At 46.7% G+C, this 23,822-nt stretch overlaps 7 non-coding genes across 7 annotated transcripts; all 7 read left to right on the top strand.

Moving 5' to 3' along the window:
- Positions 1–19,381: 19,381 nt before the first annotated feature.
- On the top strand, positions 19,382–19,454 carry TRNAT-CGU (transfer RNA threonine (anticodon CGU)). The gene has a single exon. It is a non-coding gene; the product is annotated as a tRNA-Thr (tRNA).
- A 936-nt stretch (positions 19,455–20,390) lies between these two features.
- On the top strand, positions 20,391–20,463 carry TRNAT-CGU (transfer RNA threonine (anticodon CGU)). The gene has a single exon. It is a non-coding gene; the product is annotated as a tRNA-Thr (tRNA).
- Positions 20,464–20,899: 436 nt separating this feature from the next.
- TRNAT-CGU (transfer RNA threonine (anticodon CGU)) lies at positions 20,900–20,972 on the top strand. Its single transcript has one exon. It is a non-coding gene; the product is annotated as a tRNA-Thr (tRNA).
- Positions 20,973–21,405: 433 nt separating this feature from the next.
- Positions 21,406–21,478, top strand: TRNAT-CGU (transfer RNA threonine (anticodon CGU)). The gene has a single exon. It is a non-coding gene; the product is annotated as a tRNA-Thr (tRNA).
- Positions 21,479–21,913: 435 nt separating this feature from the next.
- TRNAT-CGU (transfer RNA threonine (anticodon CGU)) lies at positions 21,914–21,986 on the top strand. Its single transcript has one exon. It is a non-coding gene; the product is annotated as a tRNA-Thr (tRNA).
- Positions 21,987–22,415: 429 nt separating this feature from the next.
- TRNAT-CGU (transfer RNA threonine (anticodon CGU)) lies at positions 22,416–22,488 on the top strand. Its single transcript has one exon. It is a non-coding gene; the product is annotated as a tRNA-Thr (tRNA).
- Positions 22,489–22,919: 431 nt separating this feature from the next.
- TRNAT-CGU (transfer RNA threonine (anticodon CGU)) lies at positions 22,920–22,992 on the top strand. The gene has a single exon. It is a non-coding gene; the product is annotated as a tRNA-Thr (tRNA).
- The last annotated feature ends 830 nt before the right edge of the window (positions 22,993–23,822 follow it).

Genomic DNA, 23,822 nt, shown 5'->3' with positions numbered 1-23,822 from the left:
GGCTAAAATGGGTAAACAAGATATGAATTAATGTGACGTCAGGGATGTGATGTCACGCAACCGGAAGTAGAGCCAAAAACGGACGTAGGAAGGGATTGGAGCGCAATTTAAAGTACCAAAGACTAAAATGGGTAAACAAGAAGGGAATCAAGCAACTAGAAGAAATCAGAAGCAGCCAACAGAAGCATCCGTCCTTTCGCATTACTCCAATGCAGATTCTGCGGTGATCTTTAATTTTCTCCTAACGGTGTAGATTGTGCGTATGGCATGTGTGTACACTGTCTTCAGCGGCGATGTAGCTCATGTCAAGTAAACAGCCACACGTGTTCTGTTGTTGGGCAGTCTGCCAAGTACAAATTGCACTGGACTAATAGTACGTCCTAATTGTTTATAGATAATTAGCTAATTGTGATTAAAAATACACTTTACACCACGACTGCAAGTAATATATCATTGGATAGCTTACGTAGGGTATAATTGCACGGTGCCATTTGCACAGCTTGCTTATGCCATCTTTTATTAGTTATTACTGATTAAAAATTGAAATTTACACTACAACAAGAATTGAGATATCATTGGATAGCTTATGTCGTCTATAAACACACTGAACTAGATGCACGTTTCAGTTGTTTACCATTCATCAGATAAAGAAATGAAAAAATGAAATTTATATTATAACATCAAGTCATATCATTGGATAGCTTATATCTTTAGCTTACTACCCTGATTGCCGGTCTTAGTTAATGGTCATTATTTATTTAAATGTGATGAATAATATATCTTTAAATTACAAATTCAAGTCATATCGTTGAAAAGGCCCCGACGCGTAAATCCGAAATCAAACGCTAAACCACGCAAAACTCTGTAGTACGGAGCATTAACCGAGTTCAACTCCGTCCGAAAATGCATCACAGGAACGAACCAACAGCACTTAAACGCTGTAGTGCGTACTGTTGTTATCAGTCTCCTCCCCCCCCCCACCCCTCCGCCGCTTATGGTGTGTGCCGCACGCGTGTTTAATAACCAATATGACACAACGCGACCGCAGGTTGTATATCATCATCATCATCAGCCTGACTATGCCCACTGCAGGGCGAAGGCCTCTCCCATATTTCTCTAATTAACCCGGTTCTGTGGTAGCTGCATCCACTTGACCCCTGCGAACTTCTTGACCTCATCCGCCGAACTAACTTTCTGCCGCCCCCTGTTACGCTTTCCTTCCCTTGGAATCCAGTTTGTTACCCTAAGCGACCATCGGTTATCCTCTAATTGCACTACATGTCCTGCCCATGTCCATTTCTTCTTAATTTCCGCTAGAATCTCGGTAACATGACTTATTTCTCTGATCCACTCTGCACGCTTCCTATCTCTCAATGTTACCCCTACCATTTTTCGTTCCATAGCCCTCTGGGTTGTCCTGAACTTAAGTAGAACCCTCTTGGCTAGCCTCCACGTTTCAACCCCATAGGTGAGTACAGGTAAGATGCAACTGTTGTATACTTTCCTCTTGAGCGATACCGGTAAGCTGCTATTAGTCACAATGTGCGAGTGCTTGCCAAATGCGCTCCATCCCAATCTTATTCTTCTTGTTATTTCCTTTTCATGGTCCGGATCTGCAGTTAACACCTGTCATAAGTAGACATATTCGCCTACTACTCCAGCACTCCGCTACCTAATGTAAACTGCTGTTCCTTCCCGAGGCTGTTGAGCATTACCTTAGTCTTCTGCATATTGATTTTCAAGCCTACCTTTCTACCCTGTCTAGGTCATCAACCATTATTTGTAGTTCATCCCCCGAGTTGCTTAGCAAAACAATGTCAGCAGCAAATCGCAGATTACTGAGGTATTCTCCATCTACCCTTATCCCTAACTGCTCCCATTCCAAGTCTCTGAATACTTCCTCTAAGCAAGCTGTGAATAGTACTGGGGAGATTGTGTCTCCTTGCCTAACTCCTTTCTTTATGGGAATTTTGTTACTTTCTTTATGCAGAACTATTGTTGCTGTGCAGCCACTAATATATCTTCCAGCACTTTCACGTACGGCTGTCAGGACTTTAAAAATTACAGACCAATCAGCTTACTGTCTGTTACGTATAAGATATTTACTAAGGTAATCGCTCATAGAATCAGGACAACCTTAGACTTCAATCAAGAAAATGATCAAGCAGGTTTTCGGAAGCGGTACTCTACTATCGATCATATCCATACCATCAACCAAGTGATAGAAAAATGCTCGGAATATAACCAGCCCTTATACATAGCATTCATTGATTACGAAAAAGCATTTGACTCAGTTGAAACCTCGGCGGTGATGCAGGCATTCCGAAATGAGGGTTGTATATACAGCGCATTTTATTATAATTTTATTGTTGTTGTGGCGGCTCAAGCTTAGTTATTTTTGCAGACAGTGCCGGTGAACTTTCACGCGACCGGCTTGAATTCGTGTGCCTTTTTGTTTTGTAAATAGCTCTCTCTGCAAGCTTCTCGTGTTGGCCCCGCTTTAGTTTACATCTTGCAATCCACTCCGTGTCTTTTTGTATGCTCGCCGGCCGTAGCTAGGGTTTGATTATAAAATAGCAATTATTGAGGCTATCAGCATGTTTTCCTTCCTGTTTTATTTAGGTTTGGTTTGCAGGCCGCTGGGCGGTGGGCACACACGGAGGTCGGGTTTGTCTGTGCCTTGAATCATTTTTTTTTCTAAGGGGCTCCTCGTATCGTCCCCACCCCAGTTGTCCTGCCCTCGTTAAACTAAGGGAGCGATCTGCTGCTTGCAGAGGGATGTCGAGCGGTAAAGTAAAAACCGTTCCGACAGGAAGGATTCTGGAGGGAAGCGCGCGTTCGGCGACGGTGACTGTGTGGCGCTCCCCGCGCATTGTCCGGATGCAGTGGTTGATGGCCTTTTTGGAGAAGCTGCCTTGGGATGGTTGTAAAGTGTAACGCGGAGGGCGGCTACGGACGTACACCCCAGTAAAAACACGTGCGAGCCGCCACGCTGAAATGGGGTGCTTAAATGGTTTTCGGCCGCGCCTCGTCGATGGCCGGCCAACCAAGTACAGACGCCATATCCGTATGTATCTGTTCTGCGGGCACCGCTGGTGAATGTGGCATTTGAACGTGACTTTGTGGTTACAGTGCTGTTTGGGAGATTGGGTCTCTCTGCATAGTATTCAAGGGGAATATATTGAACGAAATCCTGGAGCAAGCTGTGCTCGAAGTAAACCAGTCTGCTATTGCTTTGTTCAAATTTAAAGAACACACTCCGACTGGTTCCAGTAAACGCTTTCCCGATTGGTCATTCAGATGGTCCTCAAATTTCTGGGTTAACTTATGCAAGAAAGTGTTTTGTCACCAAAAAGGAGACTTGGACAGGGTCGGAGGAGTGAGTGGTCGGTCCATGTCAAGGTCTGAGTGCGCACCGAGGAATGAGGAACCGCTACGAGTAGCGCGATGATCTTTACAGATTCATTGCGATCGCACTGGCCGTAGTGTAAATATTGTGTATATAGTGTAAATAAATTCCTTTGCATATCTGTACCGGGAAGAAACGTCCAACCGTGTCATCCTTCTGCAACATGTTGGACTCAACGAACCACATCTGCACCTAGGACCCGACATTGCAACAACAGAAGCAAAGAAATCTAACTCATTACAAATAATGCTTTTGGTAGGGCTGCCAAGTCTTTTTGCGTGTTATAAATAACATACCATTCGATGCATGTTCATCAATGGAAGTGTGGTAAACGATGAAGTCGGCGAAAGAGCCGTGGTTTCCAGCATGGGCACTGCACGCCTCGTTAGAGATAAAAATAAAGTTCCAGCTTGGACAGAAAAATGACAATTTTATGGCGTTCCAAGCCAACGCCGCCAGGGCCACAATTTCTTATAGAAAAATCACGAATCCGCGTGAAGTTCTCAGGTTAAGTGGCAAGGCATTGCTTAAGGATGTGGACGAAATTTCAGGGATCGGCCTAGCGTAATTAATACGTTGTAAATAACATGTGGCGAAAACACAGTGATGATACTCTTCAGAAGATACTCCCCGCCGGGGTGGCGCAGTGGTTACGGCGCTCGACTACTGTTCCCAAGAACGCGGTATCGAATCCCGGCCTCGGCGGCAGCTTTTCGATGGAAGCGAAAAGTAAGGCGCCCGTGTGCTGTGCGATGTCAGTGCACATTAAAGATCCCCAGGTGGTCGAAATTTCCGGAGTCCTCCACTACGGCGTCTCTTATAGCCTGAGTTGCTTTGGGACGTTAAACCCCACAAACCAAACCAAACCATCTTCAAAAGATACGACTGTTCTGTAATGTAGTGTAATGTCCTGCTGCAGATATGATTAAATAAAAAAAATTTCCTGGATTTTTCTACACATCTAAAACCGACCAAAAAGCTTTGGCTAGCATAACACTTGTTTAAAACTGTTTATGGCCAGTATTTTAACCTGATATTGTTAAAGGCCTTGTTCAACGAATACCCGATGCGGCGGTCGCCCGCCGGCGCCTATATATTACCACGAAACATTCAAAACTGTATTTTTCATTTTTTAACAGCCGCCGGCATGCGGCCTTATCACTGTGATTCTGGCAGGCGTATCAATTCTGTATCCCGTGTTTGTTCATGCTCGTTGTCGCGATACGACGCGTTATCATTTTTTTTTTTTTTTTGTCGCGAAAGATGCGCCGACACCAGTCTCGAAGGTTCCGATCACTTGCGTATGTTTCTAGAATGTTCCATGTTGTGCTAGTAGCAGTTGGCGACGCTATCTAGATTGTTCTGAGCAGCCTTTAAATTGAGCGTCGACGAGTGTGACACTGTGACGGGCCTTCTTTGTTCGACGATCGACGAGCACGTTTGTTGCTATCGCCGCCGCCGAGTTGCTTAGCTCTTTTGCGGGCGCAAGTCAGCCCAATAAAGAGTTACTTTCAGTACCATCAAGCCTGTGTCTTTTGAAGTAAACGGCCTTGTCACCACTAAGTGACAATATATATGTGGTGAGGGAACAATCATGATCATGGAGCTAGCAGGCGGTAGCTGGCAGCGGACATGGCCGAACATTAACTGGATGTAGGGTTGGCTGACATTACGCTTGGCAGGAATTTCCAATTCGGGTCTCTTCTTTCGTATGGGAGGATGATATCAGAATCAACCTGCCAAGACCGTTGCGTTCACGATACCAATAAATAAAGCGTTTCTCTCTTTCCTAAGACACGCAAGCACTTCATAACGGCATGGTTAAAGCGGGATTTTATACGTGGAATCAGTCAGGTCTCTTGATCCGTCCTTCTTTGAAAATCCAAGTTACAAGAAATTTATTTACACAACTGCGAACACTTCATTTCATTCAGAGTGCCTTTCGTCTAAATACTCGAGTTCAGTTAGTCCAAATCGCCGCCTTGTTCAGAGCCACCGCTGCCCTCTGACTCCTCCTTCCTTTCTCTCCTTTCACTTTTGTCTACGGCCTCCCGAGCTCCGCCGATTTCTTCTTTCCAGCCATCCTTTCTTCGTCGCCGTTACCGCAGTGGGCCGCGAGCGCAATTCTCGGAACGCCCTCCCGCTGGCCTGGTCGCTTTGTCTCATTTCGAAGGCGATCTTTTGCTGCTGCCAGCATCTCTCTTCTTGCACTGGCCGTTCGAGAGGTATCAGCCACCAGACGTTTGAGCGGTTTGAGCCGTTCAGCGGAAAGGCGCGCCTACCATGGCCGTTCGCGCGCACTCACATCCCCATATGGCAATCGTTTCTTTCCGCTCGTGCTGCCCGCGGCCAGGGCAATACAACCGCGCACTTGGCGCGTGGGCTGGTAGCTATAAGCTATCGCTTTATACTCTTAAAGGCGCAGCTTGAGTGTCCCCCGTAATGTTCCAGACTGCCTCACTTTGAACAGATCGGAATGAATCTGAGTGGCATACGCGAGGAACTGTCCCAATCGATATTATAATAAAAACTGCAGGAGTGAAAAAACGAGCAGCAAAAGGCAGGTAACATGGTATGACGGGGGAGGTGTTATAAATATACTGACCTCAAACGCAGTTTCCTTTGATGTTAGATATGTTTTGGTCAAAATTTTCATTTGAGTCTGTGCGAACCTCCCCCCCCCCTTCCTTCCCCCCTTCACAGGACGAGCTTGCTGGTATACAGTTACTTCATGAAGAGATGAACGATGAGATTGAACGCATTGTTTGATTTCACTCAGTGAGTCAATCAATCAGTCATTCAAAGAACCAATCTAACTTCATTTCCCTGACAAAAAGACGTAGAAAACGCGGTTTGAAGAAGATTCGAGAGCTAATCGACCGAGCTGACAGACATTTAAATCTTCATCATCATCATCATCATCATCATCATCAGCCAGACTATACCGATTGCAGGGCGAAGGCCTCTCCCATATTTCTCCACAACCCGGTTCTGTGCTAGCTGCATCCACTTTACCCCTGCGAACTTCTTAATCTCATCCGCCCACCTAACTTTTTGCCGCCCCCTGCTACAAACTCAGTAAAATTACTCTTTCATTGGACAACGCCTCCAGTGCAGTGTTTCCCAAAGGCTCGCGAAGTGCGCGACGAGAAATTACAGAATACTGTGTGGAGTTTTTAGAGGAAACTCGGCCACTTGGTAGGTGTGGATGCTTTTCACATATCATTACCGGCTACAGGCGGAGCAATCACCGCAGCTTCTGATGGCAACACCCGCCAGTTCATCAACAGCACTGCGTGGGTGTGAACGAAAGGGACCTAAGTTCATAGTATAGGACAGGAAATCACTTTTTCTTTATTTCAAAGCTTCGTTCTTAATTCAAATTTGATTGTGTGTACAGAGAACCGTTCATTACATGAATGCTATTTTCACGATAAGCGCCGAAGGCGCAAACATTGGCTTGCGTTGCATTGTGCTGTGTGAGGGCTGAAATCTAGCCGTGAACTGGTTGGTTGGTTCATGCGGTTTAACGTCCCAAAGCGACTCAGGCTATGAGAGACGCCGTAGTGGAGGACTCCGGAAATTTCAACCACCTGGGGTTCTTTAACGTGCACTGACATCGCACAGCACACGGGCGCCTTGCTTTTCGTCTCCATCGAAAAGCGGCCGCCGAGGCCGGGATTCGATCCCGCTTTCTTGGGAACAGTAGTCGAGCGCCCTAGCCGTGAACTACACCAGATATAATTTGCTGAATCTGCTGGCAACTTCGGGGCTTGCCGTGGTGTGTAGTTACAGTTCCTGCTAGAATATAGAGAATATAGCAATCATTTAACTGGTCAGCGTCACACTTTAGTTTGGCCCCTTTACTTTCAGCGCCCACGGCTCTGTATAGCGATCAGCATGACCGGCCTAAAAGGCACTTACTCCCACTTTCGAAGTGCTGAGGACCTATCCACAGGCTTCTTCCCTGTTCGGTTAGCCCCCTCTAACTTTTGTTGCGCGCTGACTGGAAGGTCGAGATGGCACAAAATGTCCTTCCTTTCGTCTGGCGCATTCCTACTCTTCGGTTATTCGCGTATATTGTGCTGCGCTGCCAATTTGATCGTTTACTGTTGTGGGCGTGACAATTGAAAAGTCCATCAATTTCAGATCTTGACGAGCACGCATCACGACACCAAGCGACCGCTTTGGGATGACCTGTCAGTATATCCCCACATAATATCCAGTGCCGCGTTAACCCTCTCTTAACAACATGTATGTTCGATTGAGAACAGAACTCGTTTTGCGGGGCCTTCGTCTAAATGAGCGAGTCACTTCGCGTCGCCTCTAGTCCGATAGGAGAGTAAGTTATTGCGTGTTACGTTTTGTCTTCTACCGTACACTTTAATAATTCAAAGCGTCTTTTCGAATTGCAGTGCTTCAATTATTAAAATATTAGCGGTTTTTTTTTTCTTAAACCGCTTCGTCGATAACATACAGTGTCGCGTCACCCGGCAAAGAGCGAGAAACGTTTTCTCAATCCGGTTCTGACATTTCTTTCTTCCGCTGCACGGTGCTAGAAGTACTCTGACAAGGAGTGTTCCAAGCATCGACCGCGGATGCCTCTTTTCTGGGAAAAGTTGGCGGACCTACTGAGGTCAGAGTACAAAGCTTTTTCCTTCTTCCCTTCTTTGTGCTTGCCTACAGTTCGCGCTTCCTGTCCAGATTTTTTGCAGGTGTTCAGGCCTTGTGGTAGTGGTAGGTGCTCATTAAAATAATATTCAAAAAGTCAGGAAAAGAATTAAAGTTGTCGGCCGCGGGAACTGCTATGTAATATCTTAAGCACCCGAGTAGTGGCTGGCGGGAAAGAAAAGGGAGAGAGAGAAGTTAGGCTAGTGAGGACCATGAAGACATTCGTTGAAGCCTGATTAGAAAGAGAGAGAGAGAGAGGAAATTATCAGCGCAATATTAAGCGCGAGGAGTTATCGTTTCGTAATATGTATTCGCTGGCAAGTGCGAGTCTGTGTCTTCAGACTGACTGGGGGAGGGCCAGTACTTTCTTTTTATTTGTGTTTCTTTTTTAAAGTGAAGTCTCGCTTTTCAGCAGGTTCACATTGGGCGGTCAATTGGCTGCTATTTGCGATATTTAGAATCTTGTTCCAATTTCGTTTTTGAAGGCTTATGTTGGTTTCAGTGCTTTGCTTCAGCGTTTGCGCGCGAACTCGGTGGTGGGCAATGGTGCTGGACGAGTTTGGCGAAATGGCTGGATTGCGTGGCAGAGAACGATTCCGTCAGATATATCGCAGCTCTTGCGGACTTTTCATGAACTTTGACATTCCGAAAGCGTGCAAGCTTGGCTTCAGCGTTGCACTTACGAGTTAGAATGTTTAATCCTCGCTTTTAGAGTATGATCCTGTCATTATGTGATTTTAACAATGTTGTACTGCTTGAAGTGCTGGTTGCTTAATGTTTTGTAAATGTTAGCTGTAAGCCAAAGTAACTTTCACAAGCGTTTCCGTACTCGCGAAGCATTTAAGAAAAGGAGGATGCGCACATTGTCTGTTTGAATGGGAGTGTAGACACAGGGTAAACGCTGACTGTGTGCCTTGAGCTTGCTGCGGACCCAATCGACTCTGCGTGGGAAAACCGCACTGACAACTGCGTGCGCCTCACCATCACCATCAAGCTGGCTTTTGCTCAATCTAATAGGGCCTTGTTCCTGATCTATGAGACTCGAACAGTCGGAAAGTATCGGATGACCGTGCTGCTTTCCTAAATATGATCGGGAAAAGGAAAAGTAAAAAAAGAGGAAAGCGAAAGGCAACTAAGGACCAGGACAGCCAACGAAGAAACGCAACGCAAATGTCTTAGGAGAAAGAAATAAACAGAGAAGAAAATGTTGCCGGGAAGGGTTTAGTGATTTTAGTGACACAGCGGGAAGTTGACCGTAGAGAAATAGCGACAATAAGTTTCTATATTGCAAGCGGGTGCTGGGTTTGGCTTCGTAAATTCGTGCTCCCTCCGGCGGCAAAGGCAGCGGAAGAAGGCTGCGGCAGAACTGTGACGTATCACTTGCGGTGTGTGCGCCGGCAGCCGCATTTAGATGAACACGAATTGTAAAAGGACTGTATCCTGCGTGATTTCTGTGCACCCCATTACAGAAACGTTAGCTCTTCTGGGCTATGACAATCGTCCCAGCGACTGACATAGGGTCATGTGTTTCTCTCTCTCCCTGTTTTAAGGTACATGTTAATTGCGACCATCTGTCATTGTGGCGAGCTGCTGTTCTTCACGAACGATACAACCATGCACACTTGACATGATCTGGCAATGGTGGTGTTACGCTTTGCCTCAGCAGTGAGCTTGGTGTAAGATAGCGAGCGAATTATTCATGCGCCACGCCTTGACGCTGCACTAGCCAGTGGTGTAGCTTTGAAACGCGCAGTCACAGATATCAATACTATCATTGCTTGTTCGCTGAAAAGCGAACGAGAATGAAAAAATTATATATATTTATAATAAAAGCCTCGATAAAAAAGGAGTGAACGCTGCAAACAGCTACAATAGTGAGGAGACTGTTATCTGCCTTATACCACGCCCAAAGATTCTCGGAAATGGCGCTGTTTTTGTTCTTGGTTGACGTCCACGCGATACCCATGTAATCATGCTAGACTATGTACAGAACACTAGCTGCTTACGCGCAGGAAACGTCCTATCATTCTCTCCCGCACACAGATCAACGTAAAAAAAAATATTACAGGACTGCGCTTAAGTCTACTGAAGAGCGGAAATGGTGATGGCCAAAAAGGGTTGTTCTCACTAACTGAACTGCATCGTCATTGTCATCCTTACAATCATCATCATAGCTATCGCTACTATCATTATTATGAACTAAATGCACTGCAATGCTCATCGCTACTACCATCATCGTTATCACTAATCGCAGTGTAATTATCATCTTACTTTCATCATTATCGCTAACTGCATTGTTATTATCATCAGTATTATAATCTCCGGCTTGACAAGGTGAATTGTGACCGTCTTCTCATAAGCCCGACGTGCAGTTTTCGCGCTCTCGGCAGTAGATCGGAGGGATAGTGGTTGTATTCCAGGCAGAGACAATTTTTTTTCTTTAGTGTCAGTTAGTGCGAACATTTCCTGCCGAAGAGCCAAGAAAGGTTTTCGCCTGAAAAGCAGCCGAGGTAAGGCGCCTGGTCGCTGATTGTCCTAGGGCGGCTCGATGGCCAGCGCCGCATCCGTCCGACGGGGCGTAAATATATATATATATATATATATATATATATATATATATATATATATATATATATATATATATATATATATATATATCAGATTATTTAGGGGAATGAGGGTGCTCGTTATAATACATGAAGGAAAGAAGCGAACAGTCGGCGAGGCCAAGGAAAGCGTTGGGGATGGTACTTTTATGTGTTTTTTTTATGTTTACTTGGATAATCACAGAAATTCATTGTAATCTGATTAGGAGAAAGACAATTAAACACAAAGTAGAAGAAAAAACAACGTGCCGATGGTGGGAACCGAACCCACGACCTCCGAATATCGCGTCCGGTGCTCTTCCAACTGAGCTACATCGGCCGCTGTCCCCCCTGCTACTTTCTTAGGCATTTATAATGTCTGTATACGAACCTTGAGAGTGTTCACCAGCGCCACCCTCAACAATAGCGGCGCACGTGAAACGTCCTGTGTTACCGACAGCATCACGTGGAACGTGATCAAGAGCGAGGTCGAAAGCTGTGCTAGAACCCCTCTAACGCTAACTATGGCTTCAAGACTGCCAGAACCGAGACCCCCGTAAGCTACAAGCAGATCAATTAAGGGGAATGAGGGTGCTCGTTATAATACATGAAGGAAAGAAGCCAACAGTCGGCGAGGCCAAGGAAAGCGTTGGATATGGTACTTTTATGTCTTTTTTTTTAATGTTTACTTGGATAATCACAGAAATTAGTATTCTAATCTGATTAGGTGAAAGACAAGTAAACACAAAGTAGAAGAAAAAACAACGTGCCGACGGTAGGAACCGAATTCACGACCTCCGAATATCGCGTAGATATATATATATATATATATATATAGTGGTGTCCCAGCTAACTTGAACCAAGGGTTACAAAGTAATACCTTTGAGGTAGCTCAGTGAAACCAGTTGCATACAACTTCCAGCCTCCTTGTGCACCACAGGCAATTTTTTAGTTTGCAATTACTTAATTAGGTAATTACGTAAATTTCTGTAACTTCCTTAATATTCACCTCAGGCCAAAAATGTGAATTGGAAAGTTGTAGAGAACCTTCAGAAAACCCCATTCCAGGAATTGCGAAAGTCTCACGTGTATCTTTTTTTCGAGGCTCAAAAAAAAAAAAGCCCGCGAATTGCAAATAATACCGTATGACTAGAGCATTTGAGCGCCATGATTGTGGTGCTCTAAGTCGTGGTTTGAGCGAACGAAATCAGCTGGGGCCGTTACCCGATGAACCCGTTGCAGCGGCAGGCTGAAATGTTGGCAATGGTTGGAGCGAGCTCGAGCTCGCCCGTCGCCACCAAGACCTTGGGAAGGCCTGCGAACCCCTGCAGCCTACGTCACGACAGGCGGATGAGGATAAAGTACCAGAAAATGAAGGTGCGAGCGCGAATCTGAGTTGAGTCACATGACGTCATCTCGCCCCTTTACCCAAGCCTTTACGCGCACATTCAGTGGCTGATACCTTATCGCTCCTCCGCTTGTCGTGACGTTCGCTGACGGGAAAGAAGGTATGCAAAGGCCTTGCCGCTCTCGCTGCTACTTGCAACGTCACGTGGGCCGCCTGTCTGAAGCGGGCGAAGAAGCCATCGCAGGCATATCGGCCTGCCGCTTTACCGGGGCCGAGAAGACACGGCTGCAGCTGATTTTGCTCACTTAAACCACGACTGAGAGCACCACAATAGTGGCACGCGAATGGGCTAGTCACGTGGTTTTATTTGTATTTCGCGGGCTTTCTTCTGAGCCTGGGAAAAAAGATATACGTGACACTTTCGTTATCGGAATTACTGGAACGGGGTTTCTGAAGGCGCTCTCCAACTTTCCAATTCACATTTTTGGTCTAAAGTCAACATTTAAAAAATGAGAAAAAATAACATAATTAGCCAATTAAGCAATTGCAAACAAAAAAAAATGCCTTTAGTGCGCAAGGAGGCTGGCAGTTGTATGCAACTGGTTTCACTGACCTACCTCAAGTATATTATTTTGTCACCCTTGGTTCAAGTTAGCTGGAACACCCAGTGTATATATATATATATATATATATATATATATATATATATATATATATATATATATATATATATATATATATATATTGTTACGACCGTGCATCCGCATTTGCGCGCTCTATTGTTCGCCTGTGGGCATGGAAAAGTATTGTGAATATTTGGTGATGGTCCAATGGCTCTAAGTGAGCCTGTTTCCAGGAATCCTGTTTTGTAAGCCTGTCTTGCTTTGTGGACAACCTGCAAATGCCAAATTGACCCTGTCAAGAGAACGTCTGGAAAAACACAAAGAAACGTCCCCCTGCGGGAAATAGCAGGAAGTGCTTTCTTTTGTTCACCCTTCCAGTCGAGAAGGGCTATCATCCAGTGAGGAATGTCTACTTTTCAAAGGAGACGACAGAGTGACATGTCCGCTGACGTGCAGGACAAGAAAGGAGCATGACGCATACAGCCATTAAGTGATTTCCCAGGAATGCAGGAAAGATTTGCAATTGTCGAAAACGGACAATGCTGGGAGCGGATGCGGCGCCACGTGCACTCGGGTTTCTGTCACTTGTCAGAACCACTTGTCAGAACCAGCCTGTGGTTTCTTTGCTGAAGAATAGAAATGTACCTCCTCTCCTCGCCGTTCCCAAGCTTTTCCCGCCAACAAGTGATCACGCCCAACGAATGAATGCCGGACCAGTCAGTGCTTCAGACCATCAGTGCAGTGATGTGTTCGATTGGATGCCGATACCTGAGGGGCGTGCCCTGGATTTGGTTGGTCAGCATCTTCAGAGAGGGGCTGGACATAGGGGGTTTTAAGGACGCTGCAGAGCACGAAATGTCGCTCTGAGCCCTGGGTAAACGGCTCATCCAGTCGCTTCTCGCTATGAACTCTTAACGCTTGCCATTTTGCTGATGTATCCTTCTTTTTCGTGTAAATAATCTTGTAAATAAGTTTCTCAAAGTGCCATTAAACCTGCTTGTACATATTTCACCAACTTCGAAGATTCAATCCTACTTCAACCCCGAGTCTCTGCACGCTACCAAGTGAAGGCCGGGTCGACGTAGCCCCAGCGTCACGACAACTGGTGACCAGCGTTGGGATCTGAATCTACAAGCCACAACATCTGGTGATTGGAGGTGGATCTGAAGCTACAAGCCACAACATCTGGTGATCGGAGGTGGCATCTCAGGCAACAAGCAGGAGCAACAATCGGCCAACAAGAGGGCAGCTCGGAACATCGATCGCATGTGTGGGTGAGTGCTTGGCTTTTCTTCTGATGTGGACCAGGTTCTAGAACAGGGTTAGATTTTAGAACTGGTAAAAAGTGTTGAAACGCCTTTAGGTTTGGTAGTTTGCACTGTTGTTTTGGAAGTAGCCGACACTCGGAGCGATCATGGACCTACAAAAGCTGCAGAAACCGGACCTGTTGCTATTGTGTGAGGAATTGGGAATTGATACAAGTGGTTTGGCACGAAAACCCTTGATTATAAAGGCAATCACTGATCTGGGAACCGATGATGAGGAGCTCAGTGAAGCATGGAACCTCATCGGGCAAAAAAAGGAACAGCTCAGACAGCAGAAAGAGCGGGAAAAAGAGGAAAGGGAGCGCGAACGTCAGAGGGAAAAAGAGGAAAGGGAGCGTGAACTTGAGAGGGAAAAAGAGGAAAGGGAGCACGAACGTGAGAAGCTTGAAAGAGAAGCAAAAAAGCTGGACCAAGAAATTGAGCTCCGGAAATTAGAACTAGAGTTGAGCAAGAGGTCGGGCGATTGTCCCCAGCTAGCGGTACCTCGTCTCAACAAGGAGGCAGATTTCAAGATGTCAAAGTACATGCAGCCATATGTGATATCAGGGGATATCGGTCTGTATCTGGCTAACTTTGAGCGAACTTGCGAAAAACTGTCCTTCCAGCGAGACACTTGGTCTCAGAGATTATTGACGGTTCTGCCCTGCGAGGCAGCGGAGGTTGTCGCGCGGCTAAGCAAGGAGGACGCGGACAACTACGAGAAGGTCAAAGCTTGCCTTCTGAGAAAGTATAGGCTTAGCGCCGAGGCGTTCAGACAACGTTTTCGGAACGCTACTAAGTCCAGGGACGAGAGTTACCCTGAATTCCTGTACAATTTAAGAGTTAATTTGGGCGAGTGGCTAAAGAGCACTGATTCCTACAGTGATAGGGACGCTGTAGTCGAGCGAATTCTTTTGGAGCAGTTTTATAACTGCCTCCCAGAAAAAGAAAAAAATTGGTTACAGGACCGAGGCGAAATTAAGTCGGCAACTGAAGCTGCCGAACTTATTGAGGAGTATGCTTCGCGCCGACAATTCAGCAACCCAGCAGTGGATAGGCCCCGCAATCCCAAGTTGAGAGTGAATAACCGTCAGAAAAGGCACTTTGCTAGATTTGCAAACGAAGAAAGGAAGGCTTTTTCAGGCAAACGTCCTAGAAAGGACGGCAGTGAGAAAAGTGGAGAAGTGACCAACGCGAAGAGCACAAAGAACAAGCTTGAGGCTAGGAAGCCGCTCACATGCTTTAGGTGTAATGAGCAGGGTCACATTGCCGTCAACTGCCGGAAAGAAAAGATTGCTTTCTCGTATGTCAGTGACTGCGATGAAAATATGCAGCTTTTAGAACCCTACCTGCATGACCTAGTAGTCAACGGGAAGCCTTGCAAGGTACTGCGCGATTCGGCCGCAACGATGGATGTTGTCCATCCGGCGTATGTGTCGCCTTCCGACTATACCGGACAGTGTGCATGGATTCGCCAGGTAGTGGAGGAACAGAGTGTGTGCTTGCCAATCGCGAACGTGGTCATCGAGGGCCCTTTCGGCGAATTAACAACCGAGGCTGCCGTTTCAGGAAAGCTTCCTAAATGCTATCCGTATTTGTTCTCCAACAAATCGGACATGCTACTGCGAAAGAGGGGCATCCTTTTCGGAGACAGAGTTGTGCAAGCCTTAACACGTTCAAAAGCGCGAGAACTAGCTACACTGCTCATTCCAGAAAAATCCACCGCGGAGGAAACGACAGCTAAAACAGTGGTCGATGCGGAAGACAGTGGGTCAGAAAACTTTGAGAGCAAGGCATCTCAAATAAGTCAACTTGAAAGTGAGCTTGATGAGACGCGGAATGAGGACGTCCTTGGGAGTAACCTCTTGCCGCCAGCGTCTAGTAATCTAACGAGACTTTTAAGTGAAAACCGAGAGGACTTAGCTATGGAGCAAACCGTGGTAAATCTAACGTTAAACCTTCCCGAGGAGATGGGGGATAACTTGATTTGCCTCAGCGGAAAAGGAAGCAACGCTCAGGAGCTTCTCAGAAAGACAGAGCAGAGAGGAGAACTAAAGAAATCCCAGCTGTCCGATCTGGGCGAAATAATAACAGAGTTTGAGGCCTGCTTCGTGGACAGGCCAGGCAGGACTGATTTGACTGAGCACGATATTGAGCTGACTTCAGACGTGCCAGTGCGATCAAGGTACTACCGATTTTCTCCAAGGCAAAGAGAAATTCTGGATAGGGAAGTAACTCGCATGCTGGAATTAGGAGTAATAAAACCCTCGGAAAGCGATTATGCTTCGCCTATGATCTTAGTAGAAGCTCCAGGTAAAGACCCTAGGCCTGTGGTAGACTACCGAAAGCTAAATTCTCTCACCAGGGATCAAGTGTATCCTATTCCGAATATTGAGGAGAGAGTAGAACAGGTCAGTAGAGCGGCATATGTGACTACGCTGGACCTTACTCGAGGATACTGGCAAGTACCGCTCACTGAACGCGCCAGCAGATACGCGGCTTTCGTCACTCCGACGGGCAGCTACCAGCCAACAATGATGAGTTTCGGGCTCAAAAATGCTCCATTTTGTTTTTCCCGACTCATGGATAGGGTTTTAAAGGGGTGTGAAACATTCGCAGTGCCTTACTTAGATGACATTGCGGTTTTTTCCGACTCATGGGCGGACCATATGGTACATCTAAGAGCTGTACTGAGCCTTTTGCGTCAAGCTGGACTAACCGTAAAGGCCGAGAAATGTTGCCTGGCAAGGGCGACCGTGGACTACTTGGGTCACAATGTAGGTCAAGGTTTCAGGAAACCCAGCGAGATTAAGATTTCTGCGGTAGCAGACTACCCGCGGCCGAGCACGAAGACGGAAATTCGAGCATTCCTGGGTCTGACTGGATACTACAATCACTACATCCCTAACTATTCAGCTTTGGCTAGCCCTCTGACCGACGCTCTCCGCAGGACAGAACCGACAAATGTAGTCTGGGACGAACAAAAGGAAGCCTCCTTCGTAAACCTGAAGGCTGTGCTGATTAGCCGTCCGGTATTGCGAGCTCCAGACTATGGCCGAGAATTCACGGTCCAGTGTGATGCCAGTGATCGAGGGTTAGGTGCTGTTCTCTGCCAGAGAGATGACGACGGTAATGAGCACCCCGTGCTCTACTTGAGCAGAAAACTGAGTTCTAGAGAGAGGGCTTATTGCGCGTCAGAGAAAGAATGCGCTTGCATTGTATGGGCCATTCAAAAATTGCAGTGCTATCTTGGAGGGGCCAAATTCACCGTAGAGACGGACCATTGTCCCCTGGCTTGGCTGCAAACTGCGACATCGAAGAACAGTCGCCTTCTCAGGTGGAGCTTGATTTTACAGCAGTACAATTTTGAAATAAGATACAAAAAGGGGAAGTTAAATGGGAATGCGGACGCGCTTAGCCGCTCTTTCTAAGCGGTCCGAGATGTTCCTCACCATGTATCGAAATTGATAATCAGGTTTTTTTTTTTTTTTTTTTTTTTTTTTTTCCGTGCGCTTGTATATGTGTGACTATGTAAAGCAGCACGTTTGGTTTTCTAGGCATACGTGGGTCCTGAACGTCTTGAGAGTGGGCTTTTCTCGAACAACAATGGCAGTTTTCTTTTAACCTGGTCTCTTCAGACGGGAGCCGAGTGCTTGCTTCGACATGTGGTTGAGTTTCAGACAGCTCGAGCAATTTGGCCTACAACAATCGAGACAACGCGACAAGCAACAGCGAGCTTCAAGCGTTCACGTGCAGGCCATTAAGTCGTCTCTTCATGCAGCAGCTGGGACTGCTGCCCTCCGTGACTCTTCTGGCGGGGGAGGAGGCTGTTACGACCGTGCATCCGCATTTGCGCGCTCTATTGTTCGCCTGTGGGCATGGAAAAGTATTGTGAATATGTGGTGATGGTCCAATGGCTCTAAGTGAGCCTGTTTCCAGGAATCCTGTTTTGTAAGCCTGTCTTGCTTTGTGGACAACCTGCAAATGCCAAATTGACCCTGTCAAGAGAACGTCTGGAAAAACACAAAGAAACGTCCCCCTGCGGGAAATAGCAGGAAGTGCTTTCTTTTGTTCACCCTTCCAGTCGAGAAGGGCTATCGTCCAGTGAGGAATGTCTACTTTTCAAAGGAGACGACAGAGTGACATGTCCGCTGACGTGCAGGACAAGAAAGGAGCATGACGCATACAGCCATTAAGTGATTTCCCAGGAATGCAGGAAAGATTTGCAATTGTCGAAAACGGACAATGCTGGGAGCGGATGCGGCGCCACGTGCACTCGGGTTTCTGAGAAGTAAAACCACTTGTCAGAACCAGCCTGTGGTTTCTTTGCTGAAGAATAGAAATGTACCTCCTCTCCTCGCCGTTCCCAAGCTTTTCCCGCCAACAAGTGATCACGCCCAACGAATGAATGCCGGACCAGTCAGTGCTTCAGACCATCAGTGCAGTGATGTGTTCGATTGGATGCCGATACCTGAGGGGCGTGCCCTGGATTTGGTTGGTCAGCATCTTCAGAGAGGGGCTGGACATAGGGGGTTTTAAGGACGCTGCAGAGCACGAAATGTCGCTCTGAGCCCTGGGTAAACGGCTCATCCAGTCGCTTCTCGCTATGAACTCTTAACGCTTGCCATTTTGCTGATGTACCCTTCTTTTTCGTGTAAATAATCTTGTAAATAAGTTTCTCAAAGTGCCATTAAACCTGCTTGTACATATTTCACCAACTTCGAAGATTCAATCCTACTTCAACCCCGAGTCTCTGCACGCTACCAAGTGAAGGCCGGGTCGACGTAGCCCCAGCGTCACGACAATATATATATATATATATATATATATATATATATATATATATATATATATATATATATATATATATATATATATATATATGAAGGAAAGAAGCCAACAGTCGGCGAGGCCAAGGAAAGCGTTGGGGATGGTACTTTGTCTTTTTTTTTTTTTTTTAATGTTTACTTGGATAACCACAGAAATTAGTAATGTAATCTGTTTAGGGGAAAGATAATTAGACACAAAGTAGAAGAAAAAACAACGTGCCGATGGTGGGATCCGAACCCACGACCTCCGAATAACGCGTCCGGTGCTCTACCAACTGAGCTACATCGGCCGCTGTCCCCCCTGCTACTTTCTTGGGTATTTATGTTGTCTGTATACGAACCTTGAGAGTGCTCACCAGCGCCACCCTCAGCCTAGTAGTAGCTGCTAGTAGCTTACGGGGGTCTCGGTTCTGGCAGTCTTGAAGCCATAGGTAGCGTAAGAGGGTTCTAGCACAGCTTTCGCCCTCGCTCTTGATCACGTTCTACGTGACGCTGGCGGTAACAAAGGACGTCCCACGTCCGCCGCTATGGCTGAGGGTGGCGCTGGTGAGCACTCTCAAGGTTCGTATACAGACAACATAAATACCCAAGAAAGTAGCAGGGGGGACAGCGGCCGATGTAGCTCAGTTGGTAGAGCACCGGACGCGTTATTCGGAGGTCGTGGGTTCGGATCCCACCATCGGCACGTTGTTTTTTCTTCTACTTTGTGTCTAATTATCTTTCCCCTAAACAGATTACATTACTAATTTCTGTGGTTATCCAAGTAAACATTAAAAAAAAAAAAAAAGACAAAGTACCATCCCCAACGCTTTCCTTGGCCTCGCCGACTGTTGGCTTCTTTCCTTCATGTATTATAACGAGCACCCTCATTTCCCCTTGATTGATCTGCTAGTAGCTTACGGGGGTCTCGGTTCTGGCAGTCTTGAAGCCATAGGTAGCGTAAGAGGGTTCTAGCACAGCTTTCGCCCTCGCTCTTGATCACGTTCTACTTGACGCTGGCGGTAACAAAGGACGTCCCACGTCCGCCGCTATGGCTGAGGGTGGCGCTGGTGAGCACTCTCAAGGTTCGTATACAGACAACATAAATACCCAAGAAAGTAGCAGGGGGGACAGCGGCCGATGTAGCTCAGTTGGTAGAGCACCGTACGCGTTATTCGGAGGTCGTGGGTTCGGATCCCACCATCGGCACGTTGTTTTTTCTTCTACTTTGTGTCTAATTATCTTTCCCCTAAACAGATTACATTACTAATTTCTGTGGTTATCCAAGTAAACATTAAAAAAAAAAAAAAAAAAGACAAAGTACCATCCCCAACGCTTTCCTTGGCCTCGCCGACTGTTGGCTTCTTTCCTTCATGTATTATAACGAGCACCCTCATTTCCCCTTGATTGATCTGCTAGTAGCTTACGGGGGTCTCGGTTCTGGCAGTCTTGAAGCCATAGGTAGCGTAAGAGGGTTCTAGCACAGCTTTCGCCCTCGCTCTTGATCACGTTCTACGTGACGCTGGCGGTAACAAAGGACGTCCCACGTCCGCCGCTATGGCTGAGGGTGGCGCTGGTGAGCACTCTCAAGGTTCGTATACAGACAACATAAATACCCAAGAAAGTAGCAGGGGGGACAGCGGCCGATGTAGCTCAGTTGGTAGAGCACCGGACGCGTTATTCGGAGGTCGTGGGTTCGGATCCCACCATCGGCACGTTGTTTTTTCTTCTACTTTGTGTCTAATTATCTTTCCCCTAAACAGATTACATTACTAATTTCTGTGGTTATCCAAGTAAACATTAAAAAAAAAAAAAAAAAAAAAGACAAAGTACCATCCCCAACGCTTTCCTTGGCCTCGCCGACTGTTGGCTTCTTTCCTTCATGTATTATAACGAGCACCCTCATTTCCCCTTGATTGATCTGCTAGTAGCTTACGGGGGTCTCGGTTCTGGCAGTCTTGAAGCCATAGGTAGCGTAAGAGGGTTCTAGCACAGCTTTCGCCCTCGCTCTTGATCACGTTCTACGTGACGCTGGCGGTAACAAAGGACGTCCCACGTCCGCCGCTATGGCTGAGGGTGGCGCTGGTGAGCACTCTCAAGGTTCGTATACAGACAACATAAATACCCAAGAAAGTAGCAGGGGGGACAGCGGCCGATGTAGCTCAGTTGGTAGAGCACCGGACGCGTTATTCGGAGGTCGTGGGTTCGGATCCCACCATCGGCACGTTGTTTTTTCTTCTACTTTGTGTCTAATTATCTTTCCCCTAAACAGATTACATTACTAATTTCTGTGGTTATCCAAGTAAACATTAAAAAAAAAAAAAAAAAAGACAAAGTACCATCCCCAACGCTTTCCTTGGCCTCGCCGACTGTTGGCTTCTTTCCTTCATGTATTATAACGAGCACCCTCATTTCCCCTTGATTGATCTGCTAGTAGCTTACGGGGGTCTCGGTTCTGGCAGTCTTGAAGCCATAGGTAGCGTAAGAGGGTTCTAGCACAGCTTTCGCCCTCGCTCTTGATCACGTTCTACGTGACGCTGGCGGTAACAAAGGACGTCCCACGTCCGCCGCTATGGCTGAGGGTGGCGCTGGTGAGCACTCTCAAGGTTCGTATACAGACAACATAAATACCCAAGAAAGTAGCAGGGGGGACAGCGGCCGATGTAGCTCAGTTGGTAGAGCACCGGACGCGTTATTCGGAGGTCGTGGGTTCGGATCCCACCATCGGCACGTTGTTTTTTCTTCTACTTTGTGTCTAATTATCTTTCCCCTAAACAGATTACATTACTAATTTCTGTGGTTATCCAAGTAAACATTAAAAAAAAAAAAAAAAAAAAGACAAAGTACCATCCCCAACGCTTTCCTTGGCCTCGCCGACTGTTGGCTTCTTTCCTTCATGTATTATAACGAGCACCCTCATTTCCCCTTGATTGATCTGCTAGTAGCTTACGGGGGTCTCGGTTCTGGCAGTCTTGAAGCCATAGGTAGCGTAAGAGGGTTCTAGCACAGCTTTCGCCCTCGCTCTTGATCACGTTCTACGTGACGCTGGCGGTAACAAAGGACGTCCCACGTCCGCCGCTATGGCTGAGGGTGGCGCTGGTGAGCACTCTCAAGGTTCGTATACAGACAACATAAATACCCAAGAAAGTAGCAGGGGGGACAGCGGCCGATGTAGCTCAGTTGGTAGAGCACCGGACGCGTTATTCGGAGGTCGTGGGTTCGGATCCCACCATCGGCACGTTGTTTTTTCTTCTACTTTGTGTCTAATTATCTTTCCCCTAAACAGATTACATTACTAATTTCTGTGGTTATCCAAGTAAACATTAAAAAAAAAAAAAAGACAAAGTGCCATCCCCAACGCTTTCCTTGGCCTCGCCGACTGTTGGCTTCTTTCCTTCATGTATTATAACGAGCACCCTCATTTCCCCTTGATTGATCTGCTAGTAGCTTACGGGGGTCTCGGTTCTGGCAGTCTTGAAGCCATAGGTAGCGTAAGAGGGTTCTAGCACAGCTTTCGCCCTCGCTCTTGATCACGTTCTACGTGACGCTGGCGGTAACAAAGGACGTCCCACGTCCGCCGCTATGGCTGAGGGTGGCGCTGGTGAGCACTCTCAAGGTTCGTATACAGACAACATAAATACCCAAGAAAGTAGCAGGGGGGACAGCGGCCGATGTAGCTCAGTTGGTAGAGCACCGGACGCGTTATTCGGAGGTCGTGGGTTCGGATCCCACCATCGGCACGTTGTTTTTTCTTCTACTTTGTGTCTAATTATCTTTCCCCTAAACAGATTACATTACTAATTTCTGTGGTTATCCAAGTAAACATTAAAAAAAAAAAAAAAAGACAAAGTACCATCCCCAACGCTTTCCTTGGCCTCGCCGACTGTTGGCTTCTTTCCTTCATGTATTATAACGAGCACCCTCATTTCCCCTTGATTGATCTGCTAGTAGCTTACGGGGGTCTCGGTTCTGGCAGTCTTGAAGCCATAGGTAGCGTAAGAGGGTTCTAGCACAGCTTTCGCCCTCGCTCTTGATCACGTTCTACGTGACGCTGGCGGTAACAAAGGACGTCCCACGTCCGCCGCTATGGCTGAGGGTGGCGCTGGTGAGCACTCTCAAGGTTCGTATACAGACAACATAAATACCCAAGAAAGTAGCAGGGGGGACAGCGGCCGATGTAGCTCAGTTGGTAGAGCACCGGACGCGTTATTCGGAGGTCGTGGGTTCGGATCCCACCATCGGCACGTTGTTTTTTCTTCTACTTTGTGTCTAATTATCTTTCCCCTAAACAGATTACATTACTAATTTCTGTGGTTATCCAAGTAAACATTAAAAAAAAAAAAAGACAAAGTACCATCCCCAACGCTTTCCTTGGCCTCGCCGACTGTTGGCTTCTTTCCTTCATGTATTATAACGAGCACCCTCATTTCCCCTTGATTGATCTGCTATATATATATATATATATATATATATATTGAGATTAACAGAGGTATAATGCTCATCTTCCTGTAGACGTTTTGCGCCTCGTAACGCGCCTTTGTAAAAGCCCCGCAGCGTATAGAAGTCCTCCAATCTCAACATGCCGCAACTGGGCAGCCGTCACTAGATTATAGTCCATGGCACATCTGCCGTTAGCGGGTCACATATGATCCACACGCAAGTTGATGACAGACGCGCGTGCCATGTCTGGTGGGAACACTAGTTCTCTCTGCGTGAGGGCTGCCATTGGGAAGCAGGTAACATACGGCAGCAGCCAGTTTGAAGGCCTTATATATAGCTGCCTCTAACGCCGCAGTGACCGGACACCTACTGTGCGCATTTGGCGCATTCACGTTAAGCGAAGCTCCCAATGCGCTACTTGTATGCATGTCCTCGCGGGTGACAGACCCAGTGACTCATCGCTATCGCCCATCCTTGGGGAACACTAATGTTAACACAGTGTGAGGGTGGCATTCCTAGCCATTTTTTTACTTGCACGTAGTTGTGAATAGCGTAATCAGTGTCTATTGTTTTCCTTTGCCCTTTATCTCTGTCTTTCTTTGAAATATCTTTCAGTTTCTTTTTGAATTCGTCC

The sequence above is a fragment of the Amblyomma maculatum genome, chromosome 7, assembly GCF_055883805.1.
Source record: "Amblyomma maculatum isolate TAMU_Amacu chromosome 7, ASM5588380v1, whole genome shotgun sequence".
Taxonomy (NCBI): domain Eukaryota; kingdom Metazoa; phylum Arthropoda; class Arachnida; order Ixodida; family Ixodidae; genus Amblyomma; species Amblyomma maculatum.
This window is presented reverse-complemented; position numbering and strand designations above follow the sequence as displayed.